This window comes from Micromys minutus (assembly GCF_963924665.1).
Source record: "Micromys minutus genome assembly, chromosome: X".
Classification (NCBI taxonomy): Eukaryota; Metazoa; Chordata; class Mammalia; order Rodentia; family Muridae; genus Micromys; species Micromys minutus.
In genome coordinates this window covers 26541537-26556628 of record NC_137970.1, presented here as the reverse complement: position 1 = coordinate 26556628, position 15092 = coordinate 26541537, and the positions used below count along the sequence as shown (strand labels likewise).

Sequence of the window (15092 nt, the reverse complement as noted above, 5' to 3'; positions counted from 1 at the left end):
TGATTACAGAGCCACTTCCTTAATGCTTCCCCTGACCCTGCGCTCACCACTTTAGTCTCACATCCTCTTCTAGGTGCTTATCCCAGCTGCATTAAGTAGCTGATGAGAAGTACAGTTTTCAAGTCCATTCTACCCAGAGCCTAAGCCCTGAGTAGGAGAGGTTGTGTCTGTCTTGGTCAAAGCTACATCTCTTGGGAACAGTGCCTTACAGAATATGGGTTTGGGGACTGTAGTTAACAGCTTGGGGATTGGATTCCCAGGACACACATGGCGGCTCACAACCATCTGTGCCTCCAGTTCTAGGGGATCCAAAGCCCTCTTTCTGGTCTCCATAGGCACTACAAGCATATAGTAGAACACAGACATACATGCAGGTAAAATATCTGTACACAATATAACATTAAAAAGTAATAATAAAACATGGATTTGAGGACTTGAGCAGGTTTCCTTGTAGTTGGTAAAGTTGTTGATACCAATTTTAAGAACTGAGAACTATGACATAATAGCCATTTGGACCAGTACTAATGGTCTTTCCTAGGGTTTTGGTTTGGTTTTATTTTATTTATTGAAGTGTTAAGTATCCCAGGGTCTCAAGTATGCCAGGCAAGTGCTTGACCACAGTTATACCCCCAGACCGCATGGGTTGTTTATATTTTTGATATAACCTTTCAGAGGAACATCTAAAAGATCCACAAAGTCTTGCTTAGTCTAAATAAGAAACTTCAAAGTGCAATTCCAATCTAGGCACTCAAGGTGGGAATTCTCCCAACACTTTTAGTTGCTGTTTCAACATTTATTGTCATTTCCTTTGTTCCAGACACCGTGTTGAATATTGTGATTCTGAGGGACAAAAGTCATACAAAAAGTAGTAAATCCTGATGCATGCTTTAACGTTAGTCTGCTGGAGGGGGGAAAGCATGTGTTACTCCTGTCACTGTATATTTCAGCTTATACTTCTAAGTCTTAGTCTATCATTGAGAGGAATCAGGGCAGGAACTGAAGCATGAGCAGATACCATGAAAGAATGCTGAAAGAATGCTGTTTGATGGCTTGCTCTGGCTTAAGGTCAGCTAGCTTCCTTATATAGCTCAGGACCACCTGCCCAGGGAATGGTACTGCCCACAGTGGGCTGGGCCCTCTGATATCAGTTAATAGTCAAGATAATCCCTCATAGATACTTTAAAAAGTTGACAGTTAATGACAACTAGGACAAACTCACATTTACACATTAGTTTTTACCACCGCTGCTAACTAAACAGGAATAAAAAAATATGACATTAGTATCTGTTTTTTTAAAAAATAAGAAAATTGGGGTGAACAAATACCTTTTTAAAAGGCAATGGCTTTGTCATTTCTACTTCAAATGCAATCTATACCAGACTTGTTAACTGATACGACATGCTAATCATCTGTTGGAACCTGAGTGTTTTAAAGATTGAAAAATGTTGATCAAAGCCAGTGTAATGCTATGTGCCTATAATCCCAACACTTTGAAAATGGAGGCAAGTAGGATTAGAAATTCAAAATCATCCTTGGTTACATAGTTAGTCTGAGGCCACCCTGGACTACATAAGACCCTATATCAAAAAGGGACATGGGGAAGCTCTAGAGAGCTTGATGAGCAAAGGCCATACAAGCCTGGGGACCTGAGTTTGATTCCTGGAACCCATTGGTGGAAAGATGGAGTCCACTTCTGTAAAATTGTAGAACTTGTTCTCTCACTGACATGTGTGCATGCCCACCCATGCATCAAAATAATAATAAATATGAATTTAAAATAGTCTTGCTCAGAATGACTACCCAAATACAACCTAATACCATCTACGTATCACAGCTAAAACCAAGTGGGCAGAATTCTCACCTGCTATAAAGCAAATGCTTTGTCTTATATGAGGTCGAGCCAAGCCCTGAAGTACTGACAGAAGGAAACTGTCCACAGAGGCTGATGGCTGCTAGGGCATCAGTGAAAGGGAAACACTAACAGGCTACTTTAGTGGGTCAGCGTTTTTCTTTTTCTTTTATCTTTTTCTTTTTTGTTTTGTTTTTGAGGTGATGGAATACCTTGGAACTAAATAGAGGTGATAGTTGCCCAAAACTGTGAAGATTTTAAATGCCACTGAAATGTTCATTTACAGAAGTTGGGACTTTACCTAAGCATTTGTATTTTATAAAGTCAAGAACCAGAGAAAGATACAGCAAACCATTTCACAGGATGGTGTTTACCGTTTACCACAGCACGGTTTCAGCCATGGATGGAAGAGGCTATCCTCAACAGTTAGATCTTGACTAGGGAGCAAAGGGGCATTCGTGTGTGTGCACACACACAAGAAAGTTCAGAGTTTCCAGAGGTACTTCAATACAAACTTGAAGTCTTCTTCCCAAGAAGAATGTAAGATGAAAGAAACAATGAAAAACACACATGCAGAAAACTGGTTTCCTGACCCTGTCTCTTCAAGCACATCCCTGCCAGCCAGTGGCCAGAAGCTGGCTGCTTTCCTCTGTACTGCTGTCCTGATATTGCTCCTTTCCATCTAGAGATAAGAAGGCAGGCTACCTCAAGTAAAAGGAGAGAGAAGTCACAAGCAGCGACAGAAGTGTCCAGTAAAAATAGGAGCAGAGTTACTTCCTATAGTTAAGGGACAGTTAAAGGCCCCAAACAGAACAGTTAACTGTCATCAAACCATCTGCCCAGGTGGTTACATGGTCTCTCACCCAGTCTCCAGCATGAAGTGTGCACCACTTTGTCAAATGCATATCCTAGAGCAGCAAAGGACATCCATCAAACAAGAAGAGAAATAAAAAGTTTGTGAAAGCCAGTGAGGGTCCTTATTACAAGTCCTACCTAGGGGTTTTACACAAGTGATTTCTAAACTGTGTGTAAGTTTGCTCAAAGGGTATTTAAAATTCTCCAACCAAAGTTAAACTCAATTTTGTTCATATTATTATGATTTTGAGTGTATACATCTTTGGATAAAGCACAGATACCAAACCTGACTCAGTATTTAAACACAACACTGTAAGAAAATATAAACAGATTATCAAGATTATCATACTGGTGGTGGGGTGGGGTAGATAGCTCAACTTATAAATTGGTTGGCATACAAGTGTGAGGATTTGCGTTTGGATCTCCAGCATCCATGTGAAAAGGTAGGTGTTGCAGAGCATACCTGTAATCTCAGTACTAGGTAAACAGAGATAGGAGACTCTCTATAGTTTGTGGTCAGCTAATCTAGTCAACTGGTGAGCTCTCGGGTCAAGGTCTCTCATCCTTGTCTTAAAGAAAAACAGGGATGAGTGATGAAGATATATACTATCTTGATAGTGTCTTCAAACATAATACCTTGTTTTCAAATATATTCTCTAACTGAATTAATGGAGCAGCCTTACAGAACAAGAGTTCGCTTACCAACTCAATCCATCATCTAATTCTGTTTTCTTAATCTTTTATTATGGAAAACTTCAAATGTATATAGTGGGGCCTCTGTACTTGCACTTATGGATTCAGCCAAACATGAATCAAAAATATTTTAAAAAGAATTGCACCTGTATTGGAAACAGGCTTCTGATATTCAGTTTGAATTATTTTTGGAACTTAAAATTTTTTCTCACTGGGTGCTATGGCTCAAACCTATAGTACCAGCACTTGAGAGACTGAAGTAGGAAGTTTCTACTTTGAGACTAGCCTAGGCTATCTAGTGAGACTCTTTCCAAAAAGGAGGCAACAAAATAAATACATGAACAGATTTAACATACATCAATACATAACATTATGCACATTTACAGAGGACTATAAGATATTTCAATACATGTATATACGTTGAGTGTATCATTTTATATATAAAAAAATTGAGCACCTTCAGATTTTGGTTCCTGGGTAGTTCATACAATCATTCTCCATGGATATTAAAGAATGACTGTATAATGGGAAATAATATATTAAACCCAGGTATATATCCGGCATTCTACTTCAAGAATTATCTACCTGCTAATAATCATGATTTTATTAATACTCCCACTTCCCCTCTGGTCATTCTAAAGATTTAAAAAATTTATCAGTGTAATTTACATGTGTGTGTGTGTGTGTCTGTGTGTACCACACACATATAGAAGCCTAAGAGGTCAGAAGTGGGTGTTAGAACCCTGCCACTAGCACCACCACCAACCTGGAGTTATGGTGTACTTGTGAGCCAACCGGTGTGAATGCTGTGACAACTGAACCGTGATGTTCTGAATTAGCACTCTCAACTGCTGAGCTCTCCCTCCAGCCCCTCTCTGAGATATTCTAAAGTAAAGCTCAGAAATCATATTAATTTAGTTTGCCCCGTGGCTGTATTTTCATAGGAAAAAATATTCTGTTTCATAGTTTCCCTACAATAAACAGTATCTAAATAGAATCACCTTTGATGATGTTTATCAGAGGACATGAAACTGATCAAAACTTCAAAACGTTAAGAAAAATAGCACCAAGTCTAATAGTGGACAGCACTGTACTTCGATATCGATGAAAGAATATGCCATCTCCCCACGCTTGCAATCTATAAGGAAGACCAAATACTTTAGTTTTTTTCTATCTTCAAATATTTATGATAAAACATGCATAATTACCTCTTTAACCAATTTCAGTTCTACAAATTCAAAAGGATTCATAAAACTGTTGCCATCACTCCTATGTGTGCTCAAACCAATTTCTTCATCCCCAGTGTAAACTCTGTACTTGTTAAGTAATACCTCCTCCCCACCCCTTGTTAATCTCGAGACTGTATATCTGTTTCTTCTTTTGTAGCTGGCTTATTTCCTTTAGCATAACAGAACAAGAATCTCTTAATAAAAGCTGGATTCAGTGATAGTCACAGTTCAGTGCAATGAGAACACAAGAAGCAGAAGTTCTAGGTTTTAGGGCAGAAGCATCAGAGAGGATTCCACGGGGGGGGGGGGGGGGTGAGTAGAGAGAAGGACAAGGAACATTTCAGGCAGAGTGAAGACATGAGGAGGTGATAAGGCCCCTAAGCCAGAGAGGGCAATTGAGGTTGAAATGGGCAGAATTTAGCTTTATCCTGAGAACAATGGCCCTGTTGGATGTATAGGCAAAGGCTCCACAGACAAAAACAGACTCCTTTCTTGCTAGCAGTGTAAGTTGGGAGACTTGGTAACTTTCAGGAAAAATAATACCAGGTACAGTGTGTACTTAACAGAAGGAGTATGCTAGCTCAGCCTTCAAATGGAAGGTTGTGATAAGACAAGGCCAAGGATACAGTGACTGGGCACAAGAACTGGACAAACATGCATAGCCATACACATGACCTGAGCACAAGGTCCAGCCTAGGTACACTCTGGGGACCTTAGACCTCTTAGCATGGTTCCCAGAAAAGTCTTGCCTATGGCCTCATCCCTTCCCACTGTCATCAGGAAATCCCTGAGGCAAGTCTGGGTTATTTGGCAAGCCAAGAAGGAACAAAAGGCCCTCAGGACACCTTGCTAAATGCGTCACACTCAATAATAACCCTGTCAGGTAACAGGGTCATATGTCATATGACAGGCTCATGGTTCATAATGCCTGGCCCACAAGCTAGGCCTATGCATATCAAGACTGGCGTGTTTTTTTTTTTTTTTTTTTTTTTTTTTTTTTTTTTTTTTTTTTTTTTAGGGCTAGGGGTCAGGAAGACTCTAGAGGATCTCAGGTCATGCCTACACTCTTTGTCATTCTCCAGAAGAACCTGTAGTACTCTGGAAATCTGAACCTCTCTTGCTAATCTCCCCTTAAGGGACGCTGACTCTTCAGATTTTCTTTTTGTGTTCTGGGGGAAAACAAATAAACAAACAACAGGACTGAGGATGTGGCTCAGTTGGTACTGTGCTTGCCTAAAATATATGAAGCCCTGTGTTTGATCTCCAGCACCTCATAAACAGCACATGGTGGCTCAGGCCTACTGTCCTAATTTAATTCTTGAAACTAGGTGAAAAAGTATCTCAACCTCCTCATCATCCCAAGCCTTCTACTGTAACTGGCCTAGCAGATAGCAGGGCTTGCAGTAGAAGGCAGGGCTGGACGAGGATCTGAGATTGATTTGGGAAACACACATTTCCAAGTGTCTAAAAGCGTTTTGAATGTCCTTCCAGGTAATGGATGATTTCTGATAGCTCTGGCAGCAGAGCCAGAGAAGTCAAGGAGGAGGTGATTATTTCAGTCACCCTTCATTCATTTTTAGTTTCTTCAATATAGCAACTGAACATCTGCTAGATGCCAGACACTCTTCTATGCTCACGGGAACAAAGCAAATATCCTTCCCCTGTGAAGCTCAGGCTTTAATAGGGAGAAACAGATAGTAAACAAGTAATGTGCAGTAGTCAGGTATAGATTTTATTCAAGTATGTTCAATGAACTATAGATCCGGACATAGTAAATCTGGAGTGCCACTAGACTGGAAGTGTTATAATTGACCTAATTAACAAGGTGATATTTAAGATATGGACTGAAAGGGGTAGAGATTGGAATGAAAGGGGAATTCTAAGCAAACAAAATGTTTGTGCAAGATCCAAAAGTAGGAACATACTGGCCATATTAAAGGGGGAAGTAAGGATGCTAATAAGGCCAAAGCAAAGTGACTGGGAAAAACAGAAACAAACAAAACAAAATAAAACAACAACAACAAAACAACCCAAGGAGCCAATGAGATCCAGAGTCAATGGATATACATGAATAGTCACTATTACCTACTAAAAGTTGCCTTGTAGCTGGGTGGGTTACACACCTATAATCTCAGAACTTGGGAAGCCAAAGCAAGAGGATCATGGTGAGTTTGTCATCAGCCTGGTCTGCATAGCAAATGTCAAACCAGTCAGAGTTAAAACAAACCAAAAACGCAAATGAACAACAGCCACAAAATGGTGCTGAGAATGCTGGGAATGGAGCTCAGTGGTAGAGTGCTATTTTGGTATTAAAGGAAGGCAGTCGGGCTCACACTCAATGAACAAATAGATGAAGGCATCAAGAGTATATAGCCGGCAGGATAAAAATTAATCCTTGAACAGAAAAACAGAACCTGGCAGGAGAAACAAGGAAACATGGTGGTCTTACCATCTACTGTACTAAATTGGAGACACCAAGGGGAGAGCCAAGAGGAAAGTTCCAGGGTAGTTGGCAACACAGTTCTGGTGCCCAGGAGCAGTTACAAAGCTACACACACACATACACACAAACACTCACATGCACACACATGTGAATACATACACACACACAAATACACATGTATACACATGAGCACACACATGTGAATACACACACACACACACACACGCACACACTCACACACAAGATCAGCCCCTTCTAAGAGTTACAGGTGTACCAAGGAAGGCTGGCAGAGAGGGACAGTTAAGGGTGCACCTGCCCATAAAGGAATAAATAATGAATCCAGAAAGAACTGAAAATTGATGGTCAGGCATGAACAGAGTTCAAAGAAAATTGAAGTAGAAATTCAGTTTAATTACTGCTAGGCTACACTACCTATAACAATACTTAAATTTGTTTTACTGTTCAGAACTATGGTCAGTCCTTTCTGTTAAACTGAAAATAAATGTCTTGAGAGTTATTTATAACTTACTTATTGAACTCATATTGTCCAATCTTGTTAAACAGTAAATAAAGTTTAACTATCAAACATATCATATCTCAATGATCTATCAGCACATTTTACTGTTTGATGAAAAATCTACCCATGTTTCCATTTGCTCGGAGAGGCATGTCAATGTGCCATAGGGAGCTAAGTTTTCCACACACATGTGCCCTTTGCTCACACTGATTCTTCATGTAGACCCTTGGATTTTATTGGCATGTCTGATGTTTTGCAGACTTAGAAATGAGTGTGAGGAGAAAATGTGAAAAGGTTATAAGGGATCATCGATGAATTGTGTATTTACTGTGATAAGTTATGTGAACTCTGCTTGATTTAACTTGCTCTGTGCAAAACAGACAGCAGAAAGAAAATGTACTCTGGATAAAGGTTACAATCACATGGAAAGAAACTGCATTTCTCATCAGATTGACTCCTGATTTCAAAAGGAAGCAGGCCTTTTGCAACGCCTCAAATCTGAATTAGAGATTATCTTGCCAAATCGGGATAGAGAAAGCACAGCTTCCTCCTCTCACCCACTTCTTCCCTGGGAGCATGACTCCCATCTGAGAGTGGTACCCTTGGTGCTTTGGGCTCTCAAGGCATTCTAGCCTGATTTGAAAGGTTGTGAATTAAGAATGGAACTCCTACGAATAAGAAAAGTTTTCTATGTCCAACACACCGGTGAACATCAGCTACTCTGAGCACTGTGCAGGGACTACTCAGGGATTCATGGAAGCTTTGTTCGTTCACAAGAAAAAAAAAGGGGGGGGGGTACTTCTGTTCTGTTCAGAATCTAACCAAGCCTTTGAACAGTAGCATGTAAAGTCACTAGATTAGCAACAAAGGCGACCAGGAAGCAGAAAGCAAAGTGGTTTGCAATGGCTGAGGAGGCGTGCTTTGTCCAGAACTAAGGTGTGCCCATTAGCGCCAAATATTTCTCAAACATATAAAGGGAGGGCACTGAAATTAAGATAAAAAAGCTGCCACCAGCCCTAGGGCAGAAATACTTAACAAGGAATGTCACAAACAGTAACAGCCACCAACCATTCTATATTTTGGAGGTACCTCTCCTCTAGGTCTAGGGCGGGACACGAAAGTTAAGGCTAGAGTGAAAAAGTTTCTGATTTCTGCAAGGAGTGCTGTGACAGTGTTCATAGCCTAGGGGATGGCTGTGAGCCGGTTACCAGCTCCAGGGCTAAGTGGGGGTGGGGATGAAGAAACACCAGAGAGAGAGAGAGTCAGAGTCTTAACTGTGCCTCAGTTTCTAAGCAGCCTCAGAACTGGTAGCGATTACGCATGTCTCCAGCTGTTTTTTTTTTTTTTTAAAAAACAGGATGAACTTTTTAAAACTTAGATTCAATCAACTCTAGCAACATGACCTCACAAGTGACTGTTCCTCCCGTGCGTGAGCCCCCCTCCCCTCCGTTCTCTCAAGCGGAAAAAAAAATGTGAAGGATTCTGGTGACTCCCATAGTGGAGAAAAGGGGCTAGGGCAGAGAGGACGAAGACCAGTCAGGCCCTCTGGAACTGAGGCAAGACTGGCAGAACCAACAGCTGTCACTGCCGGATCTGTGGGGTAGAGGGTCAGGAGTAGAGTTGTGGTCCTCACTGGGTCTTCCCAACCTCCCTGAGGTTCCCACTCCACTCGGCTGCCCATCCTTACCTGGCCGTTTCTGTTTCTCCGACGGTACTTAACAAGAGCCACTGGCAAGTTAGCTTCCCAGGACCTGCGACTGGCAACTGTCCAGCAAGGCCTCGCCCCTTGGCGCCCGCACCACGCCTCCCAGAAGCCACGCCCCCAGCTCCTCAAGCACCGCTAGAGTCAGAGGGACCGCCCTAATCCTGCCCCATTCAGACCTGGCGTGCCTCGGCTCTCTGGCCTAACAGACCACTTCTACTTACACCACGCCCCTCAGCCCGAGCCACGCCTCTGAGCTCCTTCAGAAGGGGAGGGCATCCCTGATCAACACTGCTCCCTTCTCTGCTTTCTACAGGCAAGGTTTCTGGGATAAAAGTAACATTTCTTGGATACAATCAGATTGCTGGCCTAAAGTTTAGTCTAAAAAGTGTCTTTCCTCAAGTTTCATCCATTTCAGAATATCATGAAATGCTGGCTGCATTCTTTCCTATTCAGCTCAATTTACCCAAGTTTCTAAACATCCTCTGAAATTGAACTGTGGGTTCGTGGTACTTCCAGCCACTTTTGTATAACCTTTTAAAATGAGCCTGGGGCTAGCTAGAGAAATGGCTCAGTGGATAAGAGCACTGACTATTCTTCCAGAGGATCTGGGTTTAACTCCCAGCACCTACATGGCAGCTCACAGGTAACTCCAGTTCCAGGGTTTCTGACACCCTCATTGAAACATACATGCAGACAAAACATCAATCAACATAACAAATAAAAATAAATTATAAAAGGTAACTTAAAAAAAAAAAGGACTGTGACACTGTTCTAGTCCACTGGCCTTAGTTGACTTTAAATGCAAGGCAGAGGCATCAAATAGGCAGGCTCCCGTCTGTCCTGTAGTCTCTTACAGATGATTTTTCTTAGGTGACCAGCACCTTCTTGCTATGTTGAGACTGATTGTTTTGACATTAAGCTAACTGAAACTCTGGTTGTGACTCGGTGCTTTGAGAATATGCTCAGTTATCCTTCCTCCTTCAAGTCCCCCCTCCCCCCCCCGCAAATGTGGAGAAATTACAAGCAGCTTGCTGCCCTTGTACTTAAGACCCCGACTCATTTATTCAAATCACATTTATGGTGTACATACTCCCCTGGCAAACAAGACAAACCTCAAGATGCTGATGGTTGGATGTTGCCCCAATTCGGGTTGGGATGTGAGGATCCCCACCCCTCAAAAAGAAAATAGCAAGGAGTTGACAGGTGAAGAAGATTTAATAGTCACAGGTCCTTCTCTTTGATGCCATGAACATGCACTTCTTTCCTTAAAATAATTTTTTCAGATTAATTTTTCATGTGCTTGAGCATTTTGTTATATGTAAATACACACTATATGCATGCCTGGTGCCCATGGAGGTCAGAAGAGGGTGTTGGATCCCCTGGAATTAGAAGTATGGATGGTATGAGTTGCCGTGTGGGTGCTGGGAACCAAACCCTGGTCTTCCGCAAGACCAGAAAGTAATCTTAGCCTCTGAGCCATCCCTCCAGCCCCTGAAGATACATTTCTTTAAAAAAGCTTTCAGGTATCTTGCACAAGAAGCAAACTAGTTTGTCTTTAAAAAAAAAAAAAAAGTAAGTATCAAATCTATAGCCCACTTCTCACTATAATTTCTTCTTAAAGCAACTTTGCTTACAAATAGAGCAGCACATGATAAAACTGAACATTTATTGCTTTCTGTTCATAGTACAAGCATGTATGCATCTCAAATCATATTTTAGGTAGTTTAACATAAAGTGCATATATAGTAATATGCACTGACTTTCTCACTTCGCAGGTCTTCTCTATTCCATTAGGAAGAATATTACTGGGTAGCAGACACAGAAAGACATTTTATAGTACTTAGTACACTAGTTCATACACCAAATACCCCATAAATCCTTAGTGAGTACCTATTTTTTCAAATGTACACAAAGACACAATTTCTGCCCTCGTGCCTATGTAATTTGCTGGCTGGTGGTATGCCTTCACATCCCAATACTTAAAACATTATGATTGCACATCCATTCTTTCTTGCTTCCTCTCCTATTACATTTCTGGCATGAAGATGGTGAGAACAGTCAAAATGTTATACTCAAAGGAGCACAGAGAAAAGAACACATTACAACAGAACTTTTGATTCACCTCATCCTGGCCTCATTTGTGATGTTTTTATTACAACTGGGTAGGAGAAAGGGCTTTAGAACATAATGAGGAATTGTGGGCTAGACTGGAACATTGTCTGAGAGGATAATTAGAGAAGAGTGAGAACAAAGAATATTATGAGTAAATGAGGACCCGTGGGAGAAAAATTAATTGTGACATAAAAAGAAAATGAAGCCTGATGTGATGGCACGGACCTTTAATTCTAGCAAAAGCATCTAGGTTTCTGCAAGTTCAAGGCCAGTCTGGCCTACATCGTGAGTTTTGAGGCAGTCAGGGATATACAGTGAGACCTTGTTTCCCAAAAGGCATATGGGGATGGACAGGTAGTGGGAAACTAGGGGAAGAAAGTAGACAGTTGTGAGAAAGCCAGACTTTGTTCTGGGGGAGTAGAAGATAGTAGAAAAAATAGAGTTGTAAAGAGGTCAAGTTCTTTGGCAGAATTTCATATGCAATGATTGCAACTTTAATAACTTGACTGCAATACGGTAAAGCCAATGCCCTCTTCTGGTTTCCTCAGGCACCAGGCACACACGGTGCACAGACATATATGCAGGCAAAACATCCATAAGCATAACATAAAATAATTTTAAAATAGAAAATGTTGTGGTCGGTAACACGATTTTAAAATAAGGAGGGAAAAAGCAGGTTTCTGAACACAATGGAAAAAAAAAAGCCCTTATTAAAAATTGGTTGACAGATTGACTGCATTCTATCTGCTCCTACTAAGGGTATGATGACAATTTTAATATCCTTCCAGTATTCATAAATTAAAACCACTGTGTGGTTGCTTTGTTAGCTTGTCTGAATGTAAAATCACATAGAAGATGGTAAAGCATACCTATGGCAGTGTCCAAGAGTATGTTTCTGGAGAAGATTGGGAAGACCCACTGTGACTACGCACAGCACTATACTATGAGATGGTGATCTACACTGAATAAAAAGAGCAAAGTAGAAAGCAAGCCAAGCACTGGTGGCCTAATTAGTTTTAACTGTCGATTTTATGGAACTAGAGTCACCTAAGAAGGCAATCTCCATTAAGAGATTGTCCCAATCATATTGGCCTGTGAGCATGTCTAGGAGGAACTGTCTTATTAGTTGATGTACAGGGCTAAGCCCACTGCGGGCTGCACTAATCCCTGGACAGGTGGTCCTGGGTTACATAAAAAAAAAAAAAAAAAAAAAAAACTCCAGCTAAGCAGGAGTCTGAAATTGAGCCCCCCCACCCCAATATTCCTCTACTTCTTTGGCTATAAATTAGTTCCTTTAGTTGAAGGTAGAATAGAAAGGAGCCCCGGCTTCAAGTTCCTGCTTGAATTCCTTCAATGATAGACTGTTGTTGCAGTAAGTATTAAAAAATAAAAAATCAGTTTATCTCTCTATTGGCCCTGAGGTCTCACTCCTCAGGCCCGACCCTGATACCTAGCCCTGCACGCCTCTGATGCCCGGTTGGAGCCAACACAGCCCAACTTGTCCACACAACTCCTTTCCCTGGCAGTTTTCGACCACCTGTTTTCTGCCTCTGTCCCGGGGTGTTTCTGTACCCCAAAATTCCACATAAATACAACTCTATAGCCCAATAGCTTTTCATACAGGTTTATATGTTTAACTCTCAATCCACAAACCCTCTACACAAGATTACATCAAATAGACAAAGATACAAACTGCCCTTCTATATGAGATACTAAACCTATAAAATCCTTAATGTTCATAGCTATTTAATGCCAATTAATATCACCTGGGTCTAGCTGGTCCTTGGGAACCTCCATATTGCCAGGACCTTCACCCTCCGTCCTCTGACCTCCTCAGACCTCTCAGCCCTCTCCACCTTCCTCACCCTGCCCAGTCACTGGCTTTCCTTTATTTTACTAATTAAAATGGGAAGGTTCAGTTGGAGTCATGTGACTAGGCAGCCCTTCTTGGGGAAGTGAAGTTAACATTAAAATACTAACAGCTTCAGGACAATCTATAGACTGTGACCTGGAAGTATAAACCAAATAGATCTTCTCCTTTTCTAAGTTGTTTTGGCCAGTGTGTTTTATCATAGTAACAGCAAGAAAACTGGAACAAGAGGAATTTCTCATCTGTCTGTTTCCTGGCTCACCACGTCATGAACTGTTTTGCACTGCCACACCCTTCCTGCCATGATGGAAAGATGTAGTGTTAAATATTAAAAAGTGACACCTGTTGAGTTTAATATTTTTTTAAAAATATAAAAAGGCACCATGCCATGCTAGTGCTGGCTACTCTCTAGCACCAGCAGCAATCTTGACCTCATGGCTAGCTCCAGCAGTGACAACCTATGGCAGGTTGCTTCCACAAATACCAGAAACCTGACAAAATCAAAACTTTATAGGCTTATAATTTATCAATCGGATTTATATCAGTGAATTCTCACCCCACATAACGTTCACACACTAAATTCAGAGTCAACTGATATTGATATAAACTGCCCACCTAGATTAGACAAATTTTCCTGTAATTATCCATCTCTTATAAGATATTCATATCTACCTGTGGCTATTTAAAGTCACATAGGGCTGGTTCGTTCTTCTCTTCCTCCATCTTGGTTCTTCTCTCTCCATACTCTCTGCCCTGTCTCTAAAATTCTCAGCCTGCTTTTCTTTTCCACTGCCCAGTTACAGGCCCTGCCTTATCTTGTGTCTCCCCTCATATGCATATAGACATCAACCCACAGAAAGAGCCCCTGAAACTGTGAGTGAAATCTTTCCTCTCTTAAGCTGTTTCTGTCAGATACTGTGGTAAAAGAAACAGTAAAAGTACTCAATACAATTTGTGCAATCGATTTTGTAAAGTGTAGTGCTTCTTAAATGTTAGTACAAAGAAAAGTTTCAAATTCTAATGTTGTAAGTTAAGCAGCAAATATATACCCTAAAGAATCACAACACCAACATGATGGCTCGGTGAGCAAAAGTGCTTTCTGCTCCAGCCTAAAGATGTAAGATTGATCCCTGAAACTCCTGGTGGAAGGACAGAGCTGACTTTCAAAGGAACTAGACAGGTTCCTTCAAAGTATACCACTGTTACAATTGGAAAGCACAGTACATTGAGTCATTTCCCTGTACTGTCAGCATGTTTCTGCAAATTAAGTAGAGTGCACTGTTCCAGAATGGGCCGACTTAACCATGGCAGCATTTAGATTATTGTCCTGTGGATGGCAGGTAGGTTTCAATCCACACTTCCACTTTGATGTTTATAGCAGCTGCCTGAGATGTACTGTGAAATTCTAAGTTCTGTGACTGATTAACAATGTCTACTGGATACTGGATGGCTGAGTAATTGCATGAAACAACCTATCTGGCATTTCTGATTTGTAGCAACAAAAATCTGATGTAACATCTTTTGCAGTCCTCAAAAGCAGTTCTCAGCATTGGGCTGTTGGCAGCTACACTATGGCAGAGAGCTCAATATCAACAATAGCCAACATGCAAGGGCAGAAATGTTGAAATACTGAATAATTTATATGTTTTATGTATTAAGGGAGTAATTTAAGGTTCTGATATGAAAATGACAGGATCTAAACAAAAAAATTTTTGGCCTGTATTAGTTATTTTTCTATTGCTGTGAAGAGGCACTATAACCTAGGCCACTTATAGATTTTAATTGGGGGCTTGATTACAGTTTCAGATGGTGAGTCCAT

General features: G+C 41.0%; 1 protein-coding gene across 1 annotated transcript in view; it reads right to left on the bottom strand.

Moving 5' to 3' along the window:
* Positions 1 to 9366, bottom strand: part of CA5B (carbonic anhydrase 5B) — a 51215-nt gene extending 41849 nt beyond the window's left edge. The window contains exon 1 of the mRNA XM_080911069.1: positions 9274 to 9366. The gene's annotated coding sequence lies outside the window, so the exon portion shown is untranslated. The remainder of the gene's footprint in view (positions 1 to 9273) is intronic.
* Between the last annotated feature and the right edge of the window lie 5726 nt (positions 9367 to 15092).